This window comes from Tyto alba, unplaced genomic scaffold (assembly GCF_018691265.1).
Source record: "Tyto alba isolate M040663 unplaced genomic scaffold, T.alba_DEE_v4.0 Super-Scaffold_2, whole genome shotgun sequence".
NCBI classification, from domain to species: domain Eukaryota; kingdom Metazoa; phylum Chordata; class Aves; order Strigiformes; family Tytonidae; genus Tyto; species Tyto alba.
In genome coordinates, this window is record NW_024881282.1 from 67,650,711 (window position 1) to 67,670,090 (window position 19,380).

General features: G+C 44.5%; 1 protein-coding gene across 4 annotated transcripts in view; it reads right to left on the reverse strand.

Moving 5' to 3' along the window:
• GRM8 (glutamate metabotropic receptor 8) overlaps window positions 1-6,783 on the reverse strand; it is a 356,570-nt gene extending 349,787 nt beyond the window's left edge. For 3 of the 4 annotated variants that reach the window (XM_033011479.2, XM_033011477.2, XM_033011478.2), the window contains exon 1: window positions 6,349-6,783. The gene's annotated coding sequence lies outside the window, so the exon portion shown is untranslated. Of the gene's footprint in view, window positions 1-4,797; window positions 4,955-6,348 lie in introns of those variants that run through there. The other variant, XM_042793172.1, reaches the window with a different exon arrangement.
• Between the last annotated feature and the right edge of the window lie 12,597 nt (window positions 6,784-19,380).

Here is a 19,380-nt window from a genome sequence, read left to right on the forward strand (position 1 = left end):
CAGGGCTCCTGAATTTAAGTACGCTCTTCAGCTGCTGCCGTGCAAGCACATTCGATTCATCTGGATATTAAACCGATTATTTCTCCAGTGGGATTCACTTTTTTCTGGGTTTACTATATATCTAAAGTGCCTTCCATATAATTTCTAAAACTAAATTACTTTTATGAAAAGGTAGCTGATTTCATAAGCAAAAAGAGCACAACTGATTCTGTTAGGAAATCAGCTGAACATCCAGTATTGCCTTTCTGACATTTTCCTTGAGCTGAGGCCCAACATTAACAAGGTCTCTATTCACTGCTTGCATTTGGACCATGTTAAATAGGAACAAAGTTGTGGCCCCACTGACATCTGGAGACATCCCACTGATTTTAAATAGACCAGGATTTCAGCCTACATATCTAAACATTTGACTATTATAAATATCTCCAAATTGCCCCCACTTTAATTCTCGAGTGAGTGGCATTTATTTATTTCAATATTTAACAAAATTACATGTCTGAATAAATTTTTAGACTTTTGAGGAGAAGAGAGAGAGAATTAATTTTACCTGATACTAGATAGGGACACTGTGGGCAACTGCATCTGAGCCAGTCTCTCAAGGTATCTGTTATAAGCTATGGAGAGCAGTGGTCATCCTAGAGTGCATTTCACCTGATCCTTTTCTTTAAAAATTTTTCATTTATTATGAAATTGATCACACTGAACAAGTGCCTACCTCACTGCCTATACAGAAAATCCAGGAAACAGTTTCATCTGTAGATATGTACTTTGTCCCTAGTGATCTGACTGGTTCCTACCAAAAATATGATCAAATTAGAAGACAATTGTAGACAAAATTAGAAGACAGTTACGAACAACTATATTGCCTTTCAAAGAAATTTTGAATAATTTTCCACAAGAGTTTTATATATTATGTGGTAGCAAAACTCAAAAAGTTGTTTGAAAATGTTTTAAATTGATCATCCTCTTCTTAGATTTATTTTGTTACATATTTGTCTGCAAATGACAATACTAAGCTCACAACAGCTGAAGAAGAGTTTTTAAATAGTGGCTATTTAAAGACCTGAGAAAAAAAAATCACAATGGATAGTCTTCTATTGAATGTAAAGGCATCTCACTGTGATTTGGTAACAGAGCAACAACCTGAAAATGAAACAGGTTTAGTGGGTGTGAATAAAGTCACTGAAACTGGGAACAGCAATGCACAAGACCTTCAGTGCCTCTTAATATTTAGTTTTGCTTGGATTTCATTCAGGGTTGAATCTAAATGAAGTGAAGTCTGTGCCGTTTCACATGATAACCCCATCGTTCTCCTTTGGTTCCTTTTGGGCATATAGTTTACAAAGCTACCCAGGCTTCAGCCCCGTGAGCTGAACTTGGGCTCAGTCACAAATGAAGGAACTTGACTAACATCACTGTGTGAGTTGATCCAGCCCCATGGGATGTTTCTTATATGGCTCACACTATAGAGATAAGATTGTATGAACTATCAACTAGCCACAACCGTCTCTTGTCTTATTTGACTTAGTAGAAAAACACAGTTAAGGGTTCAAAATAGTAAAGAATAAACGCTGTAGCTTCACCTAAAATAGACAGAGAGGCAGTTTCCTTTCTGGTTCCACAATATGCAACCAACTCATTAGTCTATGCATGTATGTACAACCCATACAGGGAGCAATTCTCTGAGGGAATAAAAGATAAGACTACTCTTATTTAACAGTATTCAGAGAACAAGAAAGCACCACTGAAAAAGTGAAAATATTCATGAAGGAAAGAAACGCTGCTTTTTCTTTTTCTCAGCCTCAGGTCAATTCCTTACAGCCAAAGAATGCCCAGAAATTAAACCAACTGTCAGTATTTGTACAAACAAATAGCAATGAATTCTACTATTGCAGCCCAAATTCCAACAACAATGGAGAAGCTATAGTGAACCCAATATCCTCAGTCCAATACCTTATCTGGAACTGACTGAAAGTCAAATGAATTGATAATAAGCATTTTTCAACATTATAGTCTACATACGCATTAATTGCTCTGCCTCAGCTTGCATGTTTCCTGAAAAAGTATGTTTCTTTGCTGCAAGTGTCCACAACTTGTCTATAAAACAGAAATAAAATTTTTAAATGTTCCATCTGAAAGTTTAAGATCTTTTAGTCTTTTTTTATGCTACCTAAGAAATAAAAGCTCCTATTACGCTGCTTAATTTATTCATGACAGACTGCTTTTCATATATCGATTATTCTTAACTTTTACAGAGTGTTGTAAGCCTGTGTAGCCAAGCAGAAAGCATCTGATCTAAATGAAATCCATTTTTATCAATGAATTTTAGTGAAAAAGCAAGGGCCTGTGGGCTATAAAGCCTGAATGAACTTTCCTCTTGTGGAGAGATTTCATTCAAAGTAAAAAACTGTCCTTTTCTAATTGACCATAAAAGTTTGAATTAACGCAAATATATCTTTGATTTACCCGGTTAGCCACTGTAGTAGTTGGTGTTTGTTAGAAACATGACTTCAGAGAAGAAATTCACACATTTTCCCAGCACAGCCCAAGAGTAAGTGCACCACAAAGCCTCTCTCCAGGCACTTTGGAATACATGCTTCTCTTGGGTTTAATTCATTAAAAATATCTGGCATTATCAGAACATATTGCTATTTTTAAAGTCAGTATTTCAGCACAAACCTCCACTTGTTCTGCCAGAATATATATTTATTTTTAAACCTAAGGAGGCGGGGTACTGCAAGACAGGGGACATGGAACTTTCTGCGTGTAGTGTCTGGTTCTGAAATTACTTCCTTCATAAAATCATTCAGCTTTATGAGATATGTGGTACTCAAGGATGGGTACTTCGGTACCGCATTACCAGAGTCAGTGCATCGGCACGAGCCTGGACCAGTCAATATTCCAACCACTGATTCACTGCACTGAGAGATGGGCTTCTTGTGGGAGTTCTTTATGCTAATGAACAGGTCTAAATAATGAGCTGAGAGGGACAGAGAAATGCTTTAATAAATATAGGCAATGTCTCTATTTTGGTAACAAGGCTCCTGAAAGAGCCATCTTCAGCTGACACTGAAGTTGTGGCTGAAATCATATAGAAGGATTGGATACCTTCACCTGGAAATATTGTTTTAAAAAAATCTCACAATAACAGACAACTGCGGGAACAAAGGCTACTCTCTGCAGCATAAGCAGGAAAATGTGTTTACTGAACTTCATGGAACATTTTTTAATTGACATTGCCAGTCAGACACACACAAACCCTTTACTGACAGACAAAAAAAAAGGTATTGGGGAAGGGGGGGGGAGGAGGGAAGGGGGGGGCGGGGAAGAAAACATCTAAGGAAAAGTACTTAAAATTTTGTTTGAGGACGAAAAGTTAATTTATCATTGCATTTGAAGCACAGTTGGATCTGCACTAAAATAAAATAAAGCCAATATTCTTTGAACTAGAAGGAGAAGTTTTAGGGTGAAAACCCATTTCTACTTTCACAAAACATCAGGCTGTCCAGTCAATGCAAAACTGATCTGGTTTTACTGAATGAAAACAAAATAACAGCATTTTCCATTATGAAGTTCTGAGAAGAAAAATAATTGCAAAAATGTGATTTTTTTTTTTTTTTTACTTTTTACCACTGATACATTACTTCTGAAGTATCAAATAAGAATTATCTTGCTAACATTCATTTTAGTGTTCATAAAAGTTGCCTCTTTCTCCTGCACAGCATTCACTGATGAACAAATAGCTGAATTTCCACAGAGAGCGGGTAAAGAGTTGCCACCTGCATACAGTAACCTGACACATATAGAAGATTAATGGGTTTTGCTGACAACAGAAGGGAATTTGGAAAACCTTTGGCCTTGACATCGCAACTCCTAACTTGCAGGAGAATTCTTCACTGATGTAAGTAGTCTTATCTACCTCAGCTCCTCTGTAATGATTTGCTGTGCCCCTGCCACAGAGGTAACCTTTACACAATAATCAGGACTTCAAGGCGAATCACCCTCAGCATCTCGTTTACAGGAACTATTACTTCCTAGTGCACCATGAGAGAAATGTCTCCACTCAGTCTGATCAGCCTGTTTTCGAATACCCCAGAGCACCTGCCTCCACGTTCTACCCTGCCAATACCCGTTTTCCAAACAAGCTACCCTGCTAAAAACCGGCACAGGTCCTCCTGCCAGGGTGAGGCTAATAGGAGCTTGCGATTTTTAAAAAAGGAAACAGCAAACATTTTCCTCTGCCCTTGTCTGGTCTCACAGCTGAATAAACCCCATCAATATTAACACCTTTAGAGTTGGTTTCACCCCTGGTCTGGCAAGTGATGATCAAGGCGATTTTCCCAGGCAGCCTAGGAGGGCTTTCTCTGATTTTGTTTTCATTTTACCCTCTCCCCAGCAGACTCCCGCTCCCCAGCCGGCAGCGCCGGGTTCAGAGCAGGCGCTGGTAGCGCAGCCCTGAGCTCCCCGAGAGGGGCTCTGCCCCGACAAGCGCAGCCACCCGCCGAAATCGTCCCGAGCATCCTGCGGGAAAGCCCCTCCCGACCCCGGCCAGCGATCCCCGGGCGCCCAAGGGGGACGGCGAGCCCCGCATCGCAGCCCGCGCACCGCCGGGACCCCGCGCATCTCACGCCGCTGCAGTCCGCGCCTCACTCCGCACCTTGCGAACCGCTTCCCGCGCATCCCGCCCAGCACCCCGGCACCGCACCCTGCGCAGCACCGCGCTCTGCACCCCCCACGCCCCCCCCCCCCCGCCCGGCTCCGGCGCGCACCGCCGGGAGCCAACAGCCGGCCACGCACCGGCTTTCCGCGCAGCTCCTCCGTGCTCCCCCGGTTCCTAACGCACCCCGGAGCCTTTCTGGCCCCGAGGAAGGGCTAGCGCAGCCCGCCTGGCCCCGGCCCGCCCCGCCCGGCGGAGGGGCCCGGGGAGCGCCCCCGGGGCTGGGCGAGCCGCCTCTCCCCGCGCAACTCCAGGACCATCGCCCATCACCGCGGTGTTTCTCCCTCGAAGGGAGCCCCCTATTGTTCTCCACTTTACTTAGCCGAGCTTTTTTTTTTTTTTTTTTTTTTTTTTTTTTCCCCCCCTTCGCTCTCTTCCCAGGCTCATCCGTACCCCAGCTGGCGTCTGTTGTTGAGGGATTCCGGCACAGCCTCGGCGCGGCTCTCCCCGGGGCCTCGCTCCTTCCAGTCAGCGGCCGTAGGGTGGGTTTAAACCGCCTCACCCCGCGGCCTCGCAGCCGCGGAGGGCAGCGGGCACATGCGGATCCCCCGGCGGGAGCCGAGGCTCCGGCGGTCCCCTCCGAGCTCCGCATCCCCGGCCGGGAGCACCGCACCTCCGCCAGCGGCCATGCAAAACCCAGCGTCGCCTTTTATTTACAGCCGCCGGTGATTCCTTCCTCTCATTGCATCAACTAGTCAGCTTTAATGCGCTTCTGTTCCCCCTCAGTGAAAACCTAAGTCTCTTTTAATGAATCCCCGGTCCCAGAGGTCAGCTGCTTGCAAACTCCAAAATGCCAACGCCGGATTTGCATGCACTTTGGGTCACCGATCGATTTTTACTGCTTGAGTTGTGTTGGGTTTTGGTTTTTTAACCGGGTTATACATTCACCTGCCAACACTTCGGATTCCCGCAACAAACACACGCCAGCGCTGGGGGATGCTGCTCCACGCCGCGGACAGCTAACCCTTCACCGCGGGCCGCCACAGCCGCTCGCCCTCCCTCGGGGAAGGGAACCCCCGCGGCCCCGCGGGGACCCTCCTTCCCCTTCCCACTCCGGGAACACGGGGGGGGGGGGGGGTCTTCCCCGCGGAACAGAGGGAGCGGAGCCCACCGGGCGAGCGGTTGCGGTACGGGCGGGCGGGAGGCAGCTCCCCCGGCCCCGGAGCCAAACGAGAAGTTGACGGCGGCGGGCAGGGCTGGCCCCGTCCCCCCGCGACGGCGGGAGCCCCCTCTTCCCTCCCGGCCAGCGAAACGTGAACAGGACGGCGGGGAGAGCGGGGGAGGCCCTGTGCCACCCCCCCACACGCACCCCGACCCCCGCCTCTCGGGTGTAGGAGACGACCCAGTTCGCACTCTTCAGGAGCACCGATATCCTCCCTTTCTGCTTGCTGCTGAGACTGCACCGTGCCCGGGATCTCTTTCCTTAGAGCTGACTGGGGGAGGATATCGACCATAAAAACGATAAATAATTAAATTGAAAAAAAAAAAAAAAAAAAGCCCCCGGCGCCACGAAGCAGGCGGAGAGGATTGCCCGGCCCAAAACCGTTAACTGAGGCAAAACTTGCATTATTTGTGGACTACTCTCTCCTTAAAATAAGAACTAAAGGCGACACACACACATACACGAATACCTTGATCGAAAAGAGTTGCATATCCATATTACTGTAGAGGTCACTGGAATAAATACTCGGCGCCGATCGGGAATAGCATGAGGTAATTTCTGTACAACCCTCGTCTCAAATAGCTTCCCCCGGCAGCGTCAGCTCAATGTGCCGGAGCTCAGCCTGGGACAGGTATCCAGGAGAGCGATTTCAGTAGTGCTGCATAACACTCGCGATTAGCCAAGCAGCCGAACCTGCTCCACTGTCTCCTTCCTTATTCCTCCTCCCCTCGCCTAAAAAAAAAAAAAAAAAAAACAAAAAGAAAAAACGGAAACCACACACCAAAAAAAAAAAAAAATAAATAAATACAACAACTTTTGGGGCCGGCGGCTCAGCCCCCGTGACGATATCCACCCTCTGCCGCCTCGCCGCTCAATCGCAGCGGCGGACCCACGCCCCGGCCCGGCCGTGCCGTTCGCAGCCAAGTCCGAAAACGCCCCCCGCCCCCCGGCCCGCCCCCCCCGCCCGGCGGAGCGCTGCCCGCCGGCAGCCCCGCGCTCCCTGCCCCGGCGCCGCCGGCGCTGCCCGCCCTCAGCGCGGCTCCGGCGGGCGGGGCGGGGCGGGGCGGGGCGGGGCGGGGCGCGGCGCTCGGAGCTGGCCGTGGTGCTGAAGGCGGCGGCGCGGCCCGGAACCGCCCGGCACGGCGCGGCCCAGCGCGGCGTTCCCCGGCCCGGCCCGGCCCGGCCCGGCTCGCTGTGGCGGCCCAGCCGGCCGCGGGGTGCGGCTCGGGCCGCTCTCGCCTCGCCGGGGCGCCGGATCCGCCGGTGAGGCAGCCCGCGGCCCGCCCCGCCGTCCCGCCGGACACGCGGGAGTTGTGAGCGGAGGAAGGCAGTGAGGGCAGTGGGGGTCGCGGTGCGGGGAGCGGGAGCAGGGCGGAGGGGGGCACCGGCGGGGGCTGGGGGCTGCTCAACGCGGCCTCCCCCGGGGTGCGGGACCTTCCTCCCCCCCTCCCGCCTTCCTCGGGCGGCGGAGTCATGTCCTCCCCCGTGGGATCAATGGCGCAGGGGAGGTTTTTCCCCGAGGCTTTTCGTCCCGTCCCCGGCTTCGGCTCGCAGCCGGGTGGCGCAGTTCCCGCTTTTTCCCCGGGCACCGGGAAGGTTTCGGCAGCGCGGAGCCAGGGCCACCCCGGAGGGCAAAGGGCCACGGTCGGGAGTACTTTGCTCGAACAGTCTGGAAGTTCGCTCCTCTCCCCAGAGGCGCTCCCCACCCCAGGACCATCCCCCGCTTGCACCGGGACGCTGCAAGGCGCTCCGCTCCGGCGCCCCGTCGCGCCGGGTGGCAGCGCCCGGGCCGGTTCCGCGGGGCCGGGGCGGCCCCTGCCCGCCCCGCAGCGCCCGCCGCAGCCTCGGTGAGAAGGTTCCACCTCGAGGGCGCTGCCCGCAACTGCACCCGCCGCGCCGGGCTCGGCTCGGCTCGGCTCGGCTCGGCTCGGCTCGGCTCGGCTCGGCTCGGCTCGGCTCGGCTCGGCTCGGCTCGGCTCGGCTCGTCTGGGCACGGCTCGGCTGGGCACGGCTCGGCTGGGCACGGCTCAGCCCCGGCCCCGGCGGGAGGAGGGAGCCACGGTCGGAGCAGGATGGCCGTTTCGCCGGGCTCCTGCCGCTAACCAGATCTTCTCCACCTTCCCATTTCAGAGTATTCGGAACTGCCTTCCTTAATAAGAAACAATATTATAATTTCCTTTGCCCACAGTTGTCTTGCTTAATTCCAACATCAGTGCTGGAAGGAGGAATAATCCCAAGCACGCTCTAATACACACAAGCAGTGCTTCCGTGATCGTCTTTCCTATACGGTACTGCTTGGATTTATGTGTTAAAGGTCTGCCCCAGGCAAGACACGGGACTGACAATATCTGATGAGTCTTTCAATCCTGTAATTTCTTATATAGACGATCTTTTTCTATTGGAAAATGGCACTGCGAAATCAGCCAGGTCTTAAAACAAAATATCTTAACTCATGTTTGCATTTGTTTTTTCTTAAAACCTTCCTAAAGAAGACTGAGGAGCTGTGATTTCAATGACACTGTCATAGAAGTCTGGAATATAGTCACACAGGTTAAATCTTTATGTTTAACCATGCGCAAAATTCCATCTTAAATTAGAGATCCTCCTTAACCCCTATCAGGAAAATACAAGTCACCTGTAGTGTTGGGTAGACCAATTTTCAACTTCGTTTAAACTCTGCAGCCCCAGCAGCTTAACAGAAAGTCCAGCAAAGCAAAACCAAGTGATGTTCTGAGGGCACAGCCGATGCTTGAACTTTTGTGTAAATCTTGCAGCTGAAGATGCAGGCTAAGGTCAAAAGATTAGGATAAGGAAACCTCTAATGTGTTTCCAGCTTGGCCACCAACCTGAATGTAATCTGTCACCTTGCCCTATCTCCCCTAGCCACATCTTTTCTATAGCACAGTAGCACAGTTCTGGAGGCACGGGGACTATATCTTATTACATATGCTTACTGTGAGTAGCACAATGACTTTTAGGTGGGAGTATGATAAATAAATGCATAATCAAAGAGACATGTACTGGGTTTTGACTAAATGCAAGTAGAGAAACTGGGGGGTGGGGATGGAGAAAAGGAAAGAATGAGAAGCTTGACTTGAAAAAGATCATGTTTGGTGAGGATATATGACATAAAAGAGAGTCAAAACACATCCATCATTCTCTGAGTAGGATTCATTCTGATTCAAGCCCAACAGCAGCTAATGTCAGTTTGTACAGAAAACTAATGTCAGGGCTGGTGACAACTACTACCTGCACATCTAACTCAGGAGGGAAGAAATCCAGTTCTGGAGACCAAGCTGTCATAAAGGAGCTCTTAACTGAACCTTTTCCAAGTGAGAAGTCCTGATTCTCACAGGAAGCATCTTACACATCAGGAGACTGGCATGGTCTAAAGGCCATACTAAAATGTCAGGACCACAGAGATGTGGCCTGAGAGGCTTCAGTTATAATTACTGCCTAGCATAAATGTTTGCTCTAAACATCTCTTTAAAGCCAAGCAAAACCAAATTCATCAATCCACCTCTGTGCCTCTCTTTCTCCTACACAGAAGACATTGAACCTCTGTGTGTCCGAGCAGTGATTTTGACAGAGCAGCCCATGTTCCAGTGGCACTGTTGCATAACTGCACTCACCAATACAGTTTTTAATGACATCCAAATGGGGCTGATTTTTTGTAACTTTGAAATAGTGCAAAGTCTCTGAGTTCTGGGTAGGTTTTTTTTATTGCTATTCAGGTGATAGAAATGTGGCATTTAGAGTTATTCAAACACGGGAATTAAACCTACCAAGGCAATAAAACCACTTGAATAATCACTTTTAGGCAAAGGTCTGCTTAATAGCCTTCAAGGAATACAGGGCCACAAAGTCAGTGATTTCCATTAAAATGATAGTGGTCGCTGGGTTCTGAGTTATGTTTCATAATACGAGTGTTGGAATTTTTCAGGAAAACATGATCACTAGAAAAAAGAACTTGACACTTGTGTGCTTTGTGTGCACTTGTCTAAGACTAATATTTCTTTACAAAATTTATTGCATGGTTAAAAAATAGAAAGGGGAGAAAAAGCATTTCACAGTAGTAACGATGACAAAAAGCATTATCTGGAGGCCAAAGAAAATGTGCAACCATCTGTAAAATAGAACATACCTTTGGAAGGCCCCGACTGTGACTTCTTTCAAATAAACTCTTCAGCAGTGAACAGGAGATGTCAAAGCTTAAACTATAAAAAGAAAGATAGCCATCATGTAGGAAAGGTAGCACGGTTTCCAGGGAAGATATTTTCTGAATCAGAATATTTTTAGTATCTAATTTCCAAATGTGTCTAATAAACTTTGGTAGGTTAGAAGATTTTAGCAGTTGGAAACAACCCCTCTGCCAGAAGGAGCACCGCAAGAACACCATTCTGTAAATGGGGTTTTGAATATCTACGTTCAGGAGGCAGCAGGAACCTGCTGTGCTGCAGGGGAGGGCAACCCAAGAGCCGAGGGGGCAATGCAGCAGGCAGGGGCAGTGTCCTCCACGAGAGACACAGTCCCACAGCAGCCAAACTATGGAGCAGAGAAGGTCTGGTGGCAGCAACTGGGGTCAACACGTCCCAGTAACTGCTAGACAAGTCGCAGAAGTGAGGCAAGTCTGAGGTCAAGCCTGGAAGTCAAGCTGGAGAATCAGGATCTTCATCAGAGGGGTACATGGCCAGGCTACATGGCAAGGCACAGCCACAGCTGCAACAGTTCTGGAAAGGGCAAAGAAGGAGTATCAGAGCTTAAAAAAGCTCCAGAGTGATGCTGGGGAGCCCAAATGAGATTTCTTACAGCTTTCTCACGAAGCTGTCTCCTTAGCAGCCTGACCCAAGGTCACACCGCTGCACCGTGTCAGAGCTACCCTTGAGCACAGGCTGCCAAACCCACAGGAGCAGGGCAGGGCTCTTGGCCCTCGCTTACCTACTGGTCAAAGTCTGTGTTGTAGCCTCTTACATCTTCTTTTTCTGCACAGAGGATGACTGACACATCTGTCCTGTACACTGTCATAAAACTTGATAAATTTTCCTAACGCACAATGTAAAAATATGCCTCTCTGTGTGATTGAAATCTGAAGGAGACCAATCTGGAAGTTAGAAATGGTGGACTCATACTAAATTTAAGTGAAGGATATAGTGTATTTATGAATCAAATACAGTGTTTCCAAAATACAAGTGGATGATAAGTCTGCAAAATCCTCTCCCACACGAGTCAGAACATTGAAGTCAACAGAGACAGTTGTGAAGCAACATAATATTTGCTAAAGAGAAGAGAGGCTCGATCCTAATTAACTAAAAATTACAACACCCACAAAGGGAGTTATGCATTGTTATACCTTTATAATGGGGATAGTCTCCACTAGTATGTCCTCTAGTACAATGACTGTGTGATTTTATATCCATATTTAATAAAGTAGCTATATAGGCACTAAGTTCTGCAGCTTCTAAAACCTTAGTCTTTCATTTTGTCCTTCAGTAAAGGAAAAATGAAACCATGTTTAAGAGTGCCTTTCATTCTAAGCCACTTTACAAAAACTGATAAAAAGCTATATATAGTGATTACTTCACCAGCCTTTGAAATGCTGACATCTTTGAGGTGAGGTACAGAAAAGGTTTATAAATCAGAAAGTAAAGCCACATTAGCTTTTCAACATGTGAGCCATAACCTTTCCTCTTAAACAACAGCAGATGGACACAGCTATTTTACATGAAAAAAAATCTTTGCATTTATTTACCCTTCCAAAGACGTTATTTGCATACAGTGTCATTTGCCAAACACCAAGTGGAGCTGATCATGGTCTGCCTTGTTCCAGCCACTTTTTAAGCTGTTGGCAAAATCCTCTGAGGTTAGCAATGTGTGGAAATAGCTAATCGTCAAGTCTGGTATTTCCATCATTTTTGTGGACAGCAGAATTCATCAGAAGACTGTTTTCTAAGCTAACTGCACAAAATGAACTGCATACTCCCTAGATAAAAAAAACATACTCAAGGATTGATATAAGGTAAACTCAAATGTACTTTTAATACTGCCCATTAGACAGCCAGAAAACAAACCATTAATCCATTGTCTAGAGTTCAAGGCATTGCACTGCGAAGCCAGAATTTCTTTTCATGGCTTGTTGCAGAAGCAATAGAATTGAAGCTCTAGGAATCATCAAAACCATGAATGCAGACTCACAAAATGCTTTGCTTAAATGTGATTGTAAGTTTAAATGTTGCAAGACCCACCCTCAAGCAGCACAGAGCAGGGAGAGCATTTTGAATAGGCTGAGAATTCCCCTAAAACAAAGGCATCCATACAGGCAGCAGATGTATGTCCAACCCCACATTTGGCCTGAGGTTATTCTCTGAGTGGGTACGTAAACTCACAAGAATGATGTGAAGTAGATTATGATGGCACCTCATGTGCCCAGACCCATAACCTTGGAGTAAGCAGGTGAACATGCCCTTTTAGCTGTTGCTCCTGAAACTGTTCTTTAAGAATCATGTAAATATATTATTGGGTTCTTAGTTAAAAGACATTTAAAATGGAGGTGAATTTCCTTGGGCAAAATACACAGGTCTTCAGGATAGATTCTCAAGCATCTAAAATGTAAACTCCTGTATTTAAAATATTTCTCTAGGCTCCCTGTGTAAATGTAAAATATGGAAATGGAAAGAAATAGATACTTTCCAGGCAGTGAGTCATCTGATATTACCATAGATGTCTAAATAGAACATGTAAATCATGCCTGAGAAGTGTCTTTTTCTCTCTACGGACTATAAAAAGAGTCTAGACAACTGGCTCAGATGTAAATGTCTGCATTGTAAATGATCAATGTGAGGTGATGTATATCCACCACTGGAACATGGGAAGATGCAGACAGTAGAGACAACAGGTCAGGCTCAGGTTCTGAGAGCATACACCACCAGTTCATGACTAGTTTTACTCCTCATTATGTCTGTTCTGGTGGTAGGCAATACCCCAGCAGTAATGATTCCTTCCTCTTCCCTTTCTCTCCTCACAGTAAGTTGCTGACAAATATTCAAAATGGTCTTAAGAAGTTGACCAACTGTGTGCCAAGTATTTAAAAGAGAAAAAGCCTTAGGAAAATAAATGTATTTATTAAAAAGTAATGTATTTAGAATGAAATAATTCTGCAACTTTTTCCTAAAAAATAATTTAATTGGTACAAAATCAAGCAATCATTTTAATTAACTGCCTGTGAGAAAAGGAATGGCCATGGTTGGCTTTTTCCTGCTTGACTTTTACATGAACAAGATGTAATTGAGCTGCTGCTGAAGATTCGCATATGATGACTTTTTACATCCATATGGCACTTTGTGGGGGAGTTGACATTAACATTTCAGCTTGGATCATGAGCGCGCTTTTGAAGTAAACCTCCTGGTTGTCCCCACTTACTATGTGCTTTGGTTATTGTAACAGAGCAGTCTTGGGGCTCATGGACTGGATTCCTCTCAGGGAAACTAGAAGTTGAAGTGGCACTCCAGGAGTGTGATTGAAGTGCAACAGAGCAAACTGGAGCTAGTCTGAAGTGTGGTGTGAACCTCAACTCATCAGCACTGAATATTGTACTCTGTAGACCTGCACTGACCCATGTAACTTGTTAAAATAAGCATAGCCCATATCAGGTTGAGGTTACAGTCTTGAAAACTGTCCTGGTATTCCCTTGAGGGCCAGGGCTGAGAGACTGTACTGAAGTTCTAAGATAGCTAGATAGATCTTGTAACTAACTAAAGACTAGCAAGATGCATGGCACTTTAAGTTTCACACTTTATTTGATGGTTACCAGCTGTAAGCAATGTACATGATTCTATCTTTTATGAGTAAAGTGAGTATTGAACTTTTTTAATACAACAGAGGATCAGAAAACTTATGTGCAACAATATTTGCTCTAGGTTCTGCTGCTACTGAAACAACAGAGAGCTCCCTATCAGTGCTGCTGGGAGGAAGATTAAGTGCACAATGCCGCAACATTCATCCAGGGTTTTGCTCTACATCTGCACCTTAGGATTTACCTTAATTTGTCAGTGATAAGGTGATCTTAATAAATCCCTTCATTATTTAAACTCTGCTTGAAGTACAAAACAATTAATGACATTATTTTAATCAAGACCAACTGCAGTGTACTCTTATGATAGTGGCATTTTCTTGTCTTAAAAAAAATAACACAGGATATCTAAAAGCCACTTTGTCACGTCATTGGTATTAAGGTTAACGATTCTTGTTTACTTGTGCTTCATTGCTTAACTCTGACCCAAAGACTGGTAATCACTAATGGTAGAATTAAGTGTGTGTTGTACCAGACACTTACTGAGTAGGGTCACTTCTGCAACAGAAACATTTTCAGTTTTTAAACGTCATCTCATCAGTCTTATTGGGCGATTTTGGGACTGGTGATAGGCATAGAGCTGTTCTGATGTGAAATACAACTACTACGTTAGATGCTAAAATACATATCCATACATTTTTACTCCTAAACTTGCATTCACCAAGAAGACTAAGACACGCACAGGTGGGATTTTCATTAGCATGGTCACAAAATCATTTGAAGGAGGACATATGCTCACATGTAGAAAATGTAGTGGGGGAAGACTCAGAAATCTCTCCTCATCTTAAACATTTCATTGTCTAAACAGGTTCAAGAAGATTTCAGGGAGTTTAACGGATACATTAAATGAACTGAAATAATAATATTCACATTACCATGGATTTATATAAAGAGTACTATATTGTAAAATTTGACATAAAATTTGTGTATTCCTTAATGTCTAGTTGCTTCTCATAGATTGCCTTGTGTTTCTCCTCAATATTAACCCTCAATGACCACAATGGTGCCAATACAAAAAAACCCCAAACATGTGCCCCCTGCCTAGACAAACAGGTAAAATGGAGCAAAAAGCTTTTGAACTCAAACTGGAGCCCTTTCCCTCAGTAGAAGAGTTAATTCAAGTATCCAGCTATGAGCTTTCAAGAAATAAAATGTTCCTTTGGGAACATAGTATTTTTATATTTCCGTCACTGGGGACATTTAGTTGAAAAAGTCCACAGGCTAAAGCCTATTTGGCACACTAACGGACAAACAGATGAACAGAGAGACAGGGTGATGAAATAAAAAATGTGTCTGAATGAGATCAAAATAAACATTTTAGGATCAGACAAAAATATTTTTTCTTCATTTTTAAAAACATATTTTACTCCCTAAATGCTATTATGTTGTTTTGATGTTTTGTTTCTTTTTCATTATTTTTATTCAACACTTAAAAAATCAAAGGAAATTTGAAAGTGAAGGGCTGAGGATATACAAGGGGAGAAACCGATGTGAGCAGACCCCTTCCTCCAACCTTGTAGCTATGTTATTTATTTGCCATGACGGAAACACATGCAGGCACCCTCTTTCTGATTCATTGCAACCCATGACTGAAACCAGCATTCCCTGATGTGAAGAAACTGTCATAATTTCAAACACAGTCCATGATGGGTTTCATTGCACATGTCTATATTTGCATTTTAGCTTGGATTAGGAGTGCTGTTTTGAGGCAAACCTGATTTTTCACCCCTATTTACAGGACTTAGATTGTACCATAAAGCTGACTTGGACCAAACCAACAGGATCACTGTCTCAGATGAAGCCAAAACGCAAGTCACACTCCAGCTCCATCGGGCATCCAGACCTCGGAGCCAGAAAAGCCCTTGTCCCAGGTGACACCCCTGGACCAGGGACAGCGTGGACATGGGGCCTTTAGTGCCCACTCTATAGATCTGTTCCTATGGTGCTGAACGACTTGCTCTGCACATCCCTCCCTCTCTCTTCTGCAGCGTGTTGTCTTTCAGATCAAAAAATCCCCATTGGGCCAGAAAGCATGTTCAAGAATGAGCCCAGATAGATGTGCTGACTGGAGGGATATTCAGCCTTTCGCTCAAGCAGCTCAGGAGGCTGTAGTAAAAATGCCCCTAATGCCTTCTGTTTGGGGTATTATCCCTTCAGCAGGTTAGTTGCAGAAATGCTCTATAAGCATTGAGAAAATAATTAAGATTTCCATCAGTTTCAGGCGAGTAGAGATATATTTTATCTGGAAATGACTATGTATTGACGTGTCCCAAACGTCTCTCTTCATTATTTTTGCTTCACAGAATAATTTAAAAGCTTGTAATCATTCCCAAACAGAAAAAAAAAAAAAAAAAAAAAAAAAAAAAGGATGTTTTAAAATATCAGCAATTTTTATAAAAATCAAGTTTCTGCCAGTTCTGTCAGGAACCAGTTTTGTGTAGATAGCATAAGCACTATTGCTAAAATGCTGGATGAGAGCCCATGAAAGCAATTGCTGCAAGTCAATAGTCGCATTCCCTTCTACCACTTCTATTTCCTAATAATAGGGGAAAAAAATCATATAAACACTACATAATGGTTTATAAAAACACTGGTTTGTTGATTGTCAGAAAGAAACATTATTAATCATATTATTTCAATGACATATCAATGGATTTACCAGTCAAAGACTTAAAAATTACCTTTCCTTCCTGCAGCTGCACTGTATGCTAGTATAAGTGGAAACTGTACTCACTAAGGTCTGGAAGCTACACTTCTACAAAATTAACATTACAATATGCTATGCTGCATACTCATTTTAAAATGCAAAAAGATTGGATTAAAATAGTATGTTAAGGTATCATTATTACTTATAGTTTTTAAACATTAACACAGATTCTTGTTTTAAACTTCAAACACATGAAGCAATGAACAAAAATAAAATCCAGTAGTTTTAGCACACATTGAATGAGATTGTCCACATTATGAAATAATACCAGTTTTTTAAGGTCTAGCTAGTATCTGTTAGCTACACCAGTGGTTTGCAGCCTCGGGTTTGCAGCTCACAGGTGAGGAGCATTCTAAATGACAAAGACTGCATAGTGCATCACAATCTGTGACAAATTTTGAGGACTGACAGTGGTCCTCCAGGAAGTCTGGGGACCTAGATTCGCATGCCTCATTTATTTAGGCATATCATGGTTCACAGAGGCATATAACAATAGCCCTAATTTTTTTTATAGACCAAGAAGAGAAACAGCCTTCTCCAGGGTAATCATGTCATCCTTAAACAGCTGTCTTTAAAAGGTTTGGTAAATTGACTGGTAGGTGTGGTAGTCTCTCTCCATTGACTGCAGAGGGAGTCTCAGGGGACTAACAAGGGGGACACTAGCTTTAGACATCTACAGGCATGACTGTCTAGACATAAGGACCCAAGTCACTGCTGACAAAAAAAAATACAACTAAATCAAATGTCTTTGCTCCTGTTTCAGACACAGATTTCTTGGTGGGAGGGTCTGGAGGGGTCTGCCCTTTCCCAGGTGCCCTCAGTGTCCCCCAGCCTCTGTGCAGACTGCTCAGATGCTCCTGCTGTGAGACATGTTTCCTCCACCACTTCTTGTGAAAGGGCTGCCTGTCATCCAGGAGCTTTGGGAAGGGAGAGGGGAGGGCAGCCTCACAGCTTTCCACCGCCACCCAGGCCCACGCGTGGGGCATGCTCTTCCTCCAGGTGCAGGGAGTATGGTCCCACAGGAGGGTCACAGCAGGCATCGGGGCTGCCCCTGCATGGGTGGGCTGTGTACCTGCTCTGATACACAGACGCCAGAAGTGCCTGGGTCAGCACAAGCACCTCACCTGACCATTTCCACCTAAATCCAGCCTTTCTGCCTGATCCAGACCAGTGTTAGTACAGATGTGTTGGTACCCACACAGCTGAAACAGAGGAGCTCTGCAGCCTCACGTACCCTGGGGAGAGAAAGTACAGGCACACAACTTAATCGGGAACAAGGATTTACCCTGAATCAACACAGGAGTTTTTCTTCCTGCAGTCCCCCGGGGTCCACGAAAAGCTCTCTCTCTGTACAACACCTTCCAGAGAGGAACCTGAAATTGAAGCGAGCTGGTACTGGTGTTCAACACACCATATAATGAAGTAACTATTGTATAAACAGGATTTTAATGCCTAACACATAACTTCAGCCTTGCAGAGGAATGTTTGACTCAAGCACACCTCGTCAGGATTCTGAAATGTTTCTGATTCTGACCTGTTATGTTTAAAGTTGTCACATGAACCATGAAAAGAGTTTAATTGAATGAAAGAAAGTTAAGATTAAAACATACACATTTGCTAAAATAAAAAATAATTTAATCTGGTGTTAGCCAGTTAAAAATACACTTTTACAATTAAATTTAAAATCTCTAATTGGGTTATTGTGGGTAATTTGTAAAGCTTTTCCTCAGTGGAGGCAATTTTAATTTGGGGATTAAATGAACAGCTATAGAGACATTCATATTTTTTTCCCCTCATACATTTGATGTTTGCTTAAGGATTTTTTCTTAACAAGCACCCCTTCAAAACAGCACTGTCTTCAATAAGTATTTAAAGCACGTGACTTATTAAAAACTTAAAATAAACCCTAGATTATTATATTTACATCTATTAACAGCCTTGCTTTGAGAATTAGCTTTGATAAAAAAAGCATGGTTTAATCTGCTGGTACTACTTACTTGCATAAAGGCTAGAGGGTTTTACCAGTTTTTTTAGAATTTAGAAATTGTGCACTCCAGCTATTGATGGCATACTTGGTACTAACAACACTACTACAACCTGATGCACTGTATTCAATATCACAGTGACTGTATATGCTCCATATAACACAATTCTTTCTCAGTAAAAAGAAGCATAAAATCAAAATTATGTAAACTAGGGTGAGGAAAAGAAGAAAACTTGTCTGTGGACTCTGACTCCTTGCAAAATCACCCTAGAATATTCCCTCAGAGTTGAAACAGTTAACGTGCCTGTTAAGCTTGCAATAAAGCCTCATTTAAAAGTTTTCTAGACAGTGGTTTATCTAGGATTAAGTGATCTGTAATGCCAGGTGAATGAACAATTGATCCATTCTGGAATGACCTCAGAGATTTCTTGTTTTCCAGCCTGATCATTCTGTTACCCACACCATCCATTTACCACTTCCAGTGTTTGGTAGACTTTTCTATAACTCAGCCAGGTTCAGTTCTGCAGCTACAATTCAATCAAAAAATCATGTCAGGGCTCAGAGTTACATTAGCTGAAATTAGGAATGTTGGTCATCTGTTACACTTGGAGTCGTATTTGTCTTCTGAGTCTCAGCTTTCCACTGAAGACAAATTTTCAAGGTTTTTATAACAACTAAAGAAAAAAAAAATATATATTTTTTATGGAAACTTAGTGCATCCTGGTATTTATCCACCTTCCAGGTCTTTACAAATGGTCATATATTTCACAAGAGCTATCAGCACTGACATTTAACTATCAACATTACAGGGTGAACAATTGCAAAAGTATGTATGAGATCATCAGAAATACAGAAGAAGTGTACACATTTTTTTTTCTTTTTCCTTTTGGGTTATGTCCAGTAAAGGATTTAAAGGTGGCAACACTCAACTTCTAGGTGGCCTGCCAGAATGAAATCCAGAGCC